Below are 5,860 nucleotides of genomic sequence, written 5' to 3'. Positions count from 1 at the left end.
CTCCTCCCCGGCTCTGCAGGGGCCGCGTCCCCCCCGAGGCCATTCCGGGGCTCCAGCCCAGCCCGGGTCCTGTCCCGGCTCTTCCAGCCCCTCCAAACCCCGCAGGACTCCCCGTGTCCCTGACCCCGCTCTGGGGCCCTCGGGAGCCCCTGCAGGTCGCCAGAGCCTTGAACAGGAATGTTTAACTGGGGAAATCACAGCCTGCGAAACAAACCCCGTTCGTCTTGCTGACAGCGCTTTGTTTCTCTCAGAGCCCCCAGAGTTTAAAATAACGTGCAGTAAGTTTTGGGCAGTTGTTCAAGGTAGTGCAGATAACATAAAGTGAGTTTCCTGCTGGAGGCAGCATGAGAGAAGCAATTGTTGCTGGGGGGTTGTAGCGTATTTCTTTTTTGTCCTACAATTCTGAAACAAACTAAAGAGAAGTTCTAAACAAACTTTGCCTCCTGAAATCATAATTTTTGTGAAAATCTCTGTCTACCGTGTCATTTAATGTAATTTCTAACAAAGTTCCTGAAACGTTAATAGCACTAAATGGTCCTGGAGCCCGGTGTCCAAGTCTTTCTAAGCTGAAGTGCTTAACTAACAGATTTTGAAACATTTAGGAAAAACGACGTGTTCAAAAACTAAAAACAAAGAATGACTCTAGTAGGGATTTTTCCCCGACCTAATCGTTTTTGTGGAGGTTGGTTGTAAAGAAAATTAGCTGTCATCCCGCAGGCCAAAGGAGGCTTGCTGTGGACGTTCCCGCGCTCTCACCCCGGGGCTCCCAGTCAGCCCCCAGGGCCGCTCTGAGCAGTTCCGTGTCCTCGTTCCCTCACCTGTGACGGGCATTTGTGCTCAGGCTCATGGTGCGGGATTTCCCCGAGGCTTTTGTCCCCTCCCATTCGCCTGTGGAGCCCGGCTCTGGCAGGAGGGCACAGGCTGTTGGTGGACACAGCCACGCTGGGCTGGATCCGCCGCTGGCGCCGAGGGAGATCCCCCGGTCCCACATTTCCCGACAGGAGCATTCCTGTCCGTGGGAAGGCTCGGTCCGGAGGGGCGGCCGAGGCTGGGTCTGTGCACCCCTCCGGCCCTGCCCCTGCCCCGCCCCGGCCGTTCGGTCCTGAGCGGGCCGGGGCGGCGGGAGCTGTTCCGTGTCACCCGCTCTGCGAGGGGGGAAAGGCAGAGTTAGCAAACAAAAGAAAAGGAATTAGGGGAAATGGAAAAAAAGAAGGAAGAGAAAAATATTTGAGCTTTCCCACACCGGGAGTCGAACCCGGGCCGCCTGGGTGAAAACCAGGAATCCTAACCGCTAGACCATGTGGGACCGCTTGTTCGTTAAGCGGCGCTGCGCCGCCTGCTGCCTGCACGGCTACTGCCTGTGCCATCTGCCTGCTGCCTGCCTGCACTGCCTGTCTGCACTGCCTGCTGCCCGTGCTGCCTGTCTGCACTGCCTGTCTGCACTGCCTGCTGCCTGCCCGGCCTGCTGCCTGCAAGACGGCCTTGTCTGCAACTGCCCTGCTGCCTGCCCGGCCTGCCTGCCCTGCCGCCTGCCTGCAGCGTTTGTCTGCACTGCCTGCTGCCTGCCTGCCTGAACTGACTGTCTGCACTGACTGCAGGCCTGCTGCCTGTGCCGCCTGCCTGCCCGCCCTGCCTGCACTGGCCTTGTCTGCACTGCCTGTTGCCTGCCTGCCTGCACTGCCTGTCGGCACTGCTGCACGCCTGCTGCCTGCGCCGCCCTGCCTGCACTGCCTGGCTGCACTGCCGGGGGGCTGCTGCCTACATCAGCCCTGCTGCCTGCGCCCGCCTGCCTGCACTGACTGTCTGCACTGCCTCCTGCCTGCCTGCTGCACTGCCTGTCTGCACTGCCTGCTGCCTGCACCGCCTGCCTGCACTACCTACTGCCTGCACCGCCTGCTGCCTGCGCCACCTGCCTGCACTGCCTGTCTGCACTGCCTGCTGCCTGTGCTGCCTGCCTGCATGGCCTGCTGCCTGCACCACCTGTCTGCACTGCCTGCTGCCTGCACTGCCTGCTGCCTGCACTACCTGCTGCCTGCATGGCCTGCTGCCTGCACACGCTTGCTGCCTGCACGCCTTTACTTGCCTTCACCGCCTGCTGTGCACTGCCTGCTGGCCTGCGCGCCTGCCTGCATGGCCTGCTGCCTGCACGGCCTGCTTCCTGCCTGTACTGCCTGCTGCCTTCACTGCCTGCCTGCACTGCCTGTCTGCACCTCCTGCCTGCACTGCCTGCTGCCTGTGCCACCTGCTGCACTGCCTCCTGCCTGCATTGTCTGCCTGTGTTGCCTCCTGCCTGCACCTCCTGCCCTTGCCCTCACTGCCTGCTGACCACCGCTCGCTGCCTGTACCATGGGTCAGGAGCAGGGAGTGGGGTGGGGGTGCAGGGAGTGGGGTGGGGGTGCAAGGCCACTCGCTTTTGTAGTTAAAAGATGGGGCTGGATGTTGACAAAACCGGAGAAGCAGGAAATGCCTAATGGAGGATGAACAAGTGAAGTCCAGCCTGAAAAGGCATACAAACTGAGTAAGAGCCACCAATGTGCTCCTGTACAAATTGGAGCAATCCCAAAAGCAGGCAGAACAACTGCACTGCCCAGTTTTGACTGGGTACAACCTTATCAGGCGCTGGTACAAGGCAAGGGGCGGGTGGGACACTGCCAGCACCGGCTGCAGACGTGCAAGGAGAACCGACTCTGTTGTGCGTGTGGAGGAGTGATGCTGGATGCTGAAGAAACCTTGGACTCAGTGTGCCTAAACCATTTTAATCTTCCAACATGTAACACTGAATCCCTGTAGGTAGAAAAATCACACCTGAATAGGCAAAGGGGAGAATTAGGACTATTGTAGTGAACAGGCTTTAAAACCAGCGGTGGTGACAGTGATATATTTAGGAGATCAGAGTGGCTGCCAAGGCAGAAAATATCATCATTATGAAAAGTCTCCAATTACCCCCATATTGAGTGAGTAAATGTCACATCAGCATATCGTGCGTCTGCTACATTTTAGATACCACAAAGGCTTGATTTTTGGAGCAGCTGGTTGGAGAACATAAAAGAAGCAACTGGGTTCAGTGCAGAGTTGTGTGAGGGGCTTCATTCAGAACTGTGCTATTAGAACAGCCATGTATAACAGGGAGTATAATGTGTTCTATCTGGTGTCATTGAAAGAACAACAGCAACAAAGAAATTCCTCCCCCAAGAGATTGTTAAAAAATGAATAAACTAAAAGGATAACATGGTTGTAAGAAGCATGAAGATTTTAAAATGGCTCAGAACAGTTTGTATCACCAGGAGGAAAAAGCTATGCCTACAAAGCACTCTAAAGAGAGCTATTGAAACGTTAAATTAAAATACCCTTCAAAATGTGAGGCTGGTGCAGACCATGTCCGTATGCCAGCAAAGAAGATCCTGAACACGTTCCAAAGTATCCAATGGATCTGATGGTAACTACACAAGCTAGATTTGAGCAGATTCTGTTCCCTCACATGGATCCCAACTGCAGCCCCCTGGCCTGCATGAAGTTGCAAAGGACATGGGGAGGGACTGGCTGACAGACCCTGCTTTTTTGGATTGTAGTCCGTCTCTGTGACATAAGGGCCAATTTGCTCCCCAAGGACTGGACCCCACTAGTGGTGAGATTTGAGCTTCTCCCATGGACCAACCTCCCTGTCCTCAGCTTGTCTTCTAGTTTTAGTGCTGGGCAATGCTCCTCCTTCTAGAAGCCCTGGTGAGATGTCAATAGGAGCAGCACTGCCAGCACCTACACCCACTTCTGCCCAGGAATTGCCTGTAAGGGAAGGGGGAAGGTCTCCTTTGTCAACCACTCCTGGAGATCAGGACCTGGGGGAGGCAGAACTTTGGCTTCATTTAAGCTGGCCATGCTCATGCTGTTGTGGCATCTGCCCCTGAAGCTGTTCTCAGGGCCCCAAGGGCAGTAACAAGCCCTTAAAGGCCAGCCTCTCCTGGGGCTTTCACCCCAGCCCTGCCCAGGAGCCCCACTTCAGGTCAGCCCTGGGCCCTCAGTCCCCACCTGAGCTGTGTTGAGGTGTGCTTGTCTCCAGTGCTCTCACTGATGTGCCCATGGCCAGCCTTGGGTGTTTCTGACCCTAACTTGCAGACTGCTTGTCTGGCCTGACCTCAGCTCTGCCTTGTCCCTGTGGACCTGTCACTGGACTGTGTCTGACCCTGGTCACCATCACTGCCTGATCCCACCCCCAACCTGCAGACTCACTTTCCAGGCTGACCTCAGCTCATGCTCCCCGTGAGCTGCCCGAGAGCCTGGGCTGCCCCGAGCACGGTGGGGCTGACCTTGGCCTCATGCAGCTGTGCCATTGTGGGGGATTACCTGGGGTTTGCATCGGGGGGACTTTGCTCAGGTGTAATCCCAAGTGTTTCCTCTCTCCTGTGACAGCAGCTGTTCACAGTGAGCCCAGGAGGTGCACATGGTTCAGGCAGTCAGCCCCCAGCCCGAGTGCACAGCACTCACATGAAAACACCAGAACCTGCTTGTTGAGTTGATCTGCTTAGTAGATCTCCAAGATGTTTAAAAAACTAGCAGAGAACAGCTTTCGAAGGGGTTTGCCTAAAGCTGAATTCCTGGATGCTGAGAGGAACCGAGCTTGCCTGACACAGTGCAGCACAGAATAACAGATAAACACCCACTTCTTGTGCTCACTATAGGATTTCTGTTATCAGGATGTATTAGTAAGCAGATGGTGTGCAGGCAGAGCTTGAGACAATACCTGAGGGCAAAAGGGATTAAGTTTGAGTTTTAAAAAATGAAATCTGTATTATTTTATTGAAAGGATATACTAAGAAATAACAACATGCAGTTGAGGACACCTACAAACAACAAAATGGAACAATTTTTTCTGTTAGTTAAGAAGAACAGGAATAATGGGATGAAGCTGATAAAACTTGGGCAAAACACCCTGAGGGGATCTCAGATATCTGAATGATCACCCCAGGAGACAAGGCCAGCAAGAAGTACTCTCAGAAGAGCCTCTGCACTGGTGAGAAATGGCAAAGATCATCTCACAAATCCTCATCTTTCTTTAACTCTCAAGTCCTGACTGTGGAACCTTCCTTCCAGGTTACTCACAGGAATGGGGATTCAATTAACTGACCAAGGCTTGTAAGAAAAAAACATCAGACTGCAGGATTAACTTGAGGAATTAGAGGTTCTGTCTGTGGCTAAACAATAAACTGGTTCTTGGCAAGTACCTACAACAATATTACATCATCTGGCACAAACATCAGCCACAGCAAAACCAGACGGGCCAGGCAGCACATGCAGCTCGGTGGGAGAAGCAGCAGGGAGGTTCAAGGAGGTAGCACAGCTGTGTCACCACTGCTCACGCTGCTGTTTGGGTGCACGTGGTGCTGCCAGCTCAGTCTCGTGTCATCAGCCTTGGCCACAGGCCTCTTAGCAAGTGTCCTCTGCTCTGGGCAGCTGTCCCCGAGCTCAAGGCAGCTGTTGGTGAGACAGTTTCAAAAGTATAACATCTCCTGCAAGGCAGAGAGCACCATTGCCGAGCTCCATCAGTAAATCCTTAGCAGACACAGACAAGAGCAGCAGGGCTCTTACCAGACACAGAAAAGTGTGTGAGGTTGTGATACAGTAGAAGTTCTTTGGGAACCTATAACTGATGTGGTGTCAGGGACATATTGTGGGGAGTTTTCATCCCACAGGAATTTTGAAGCAAGACAGGCAAACCTATGCTGGGGACATTTTCCTGACTTCCATTGCCAGCAGCCTCAGAGTTTGGCTCACAGAATGTGACCTGGTAGCATGGACCTCCCTTCCCATGTCCTGTCTAGCTTTGGGACAAGGACTGCCCTGGACAGCAGAGTCAATCTGCTTCACC

General features: G+C 53.9%; 1 non-coding gene across 1 annotated transcript; it reads right to left on the bottom strand.

Moving 5' to 3' along the window:
- Positions 1-1,234: 1,234 nt before the first annotated feature.
- Positions 1,235-1,306, bottom strand: TRNAE-UUC. The gene has a single exon. It is a non-coding gene; the product is annotated as a tRNA-Glu (tRNA).
- Between the last annotated feature and the right edge of the window lie 4,554 nt (positions 1,307-5,860).

The sequence above is a fragment of the Manacus vitellinus genome, unplaced genomic scaffold, assembly GCF_001715985.3.
Source record: "Manacus vitellinus isolate BGI_N305 unplaced genomic scaffold, ASM171598v3 scaffold_124_pilon, whole genome shotgun sequence".
In the NCBI taxonomy this organism is placed as follows: Eukaryota; Metazoa; Chordata; class Aves; order Passeriformes; family Pipridae; genus Manacus; species Manacus vitellinus.
Note: the sequence above shows the minus strand (reverse complement) of the source record. Positions and strands in the feature narration are given on the sequence as shown.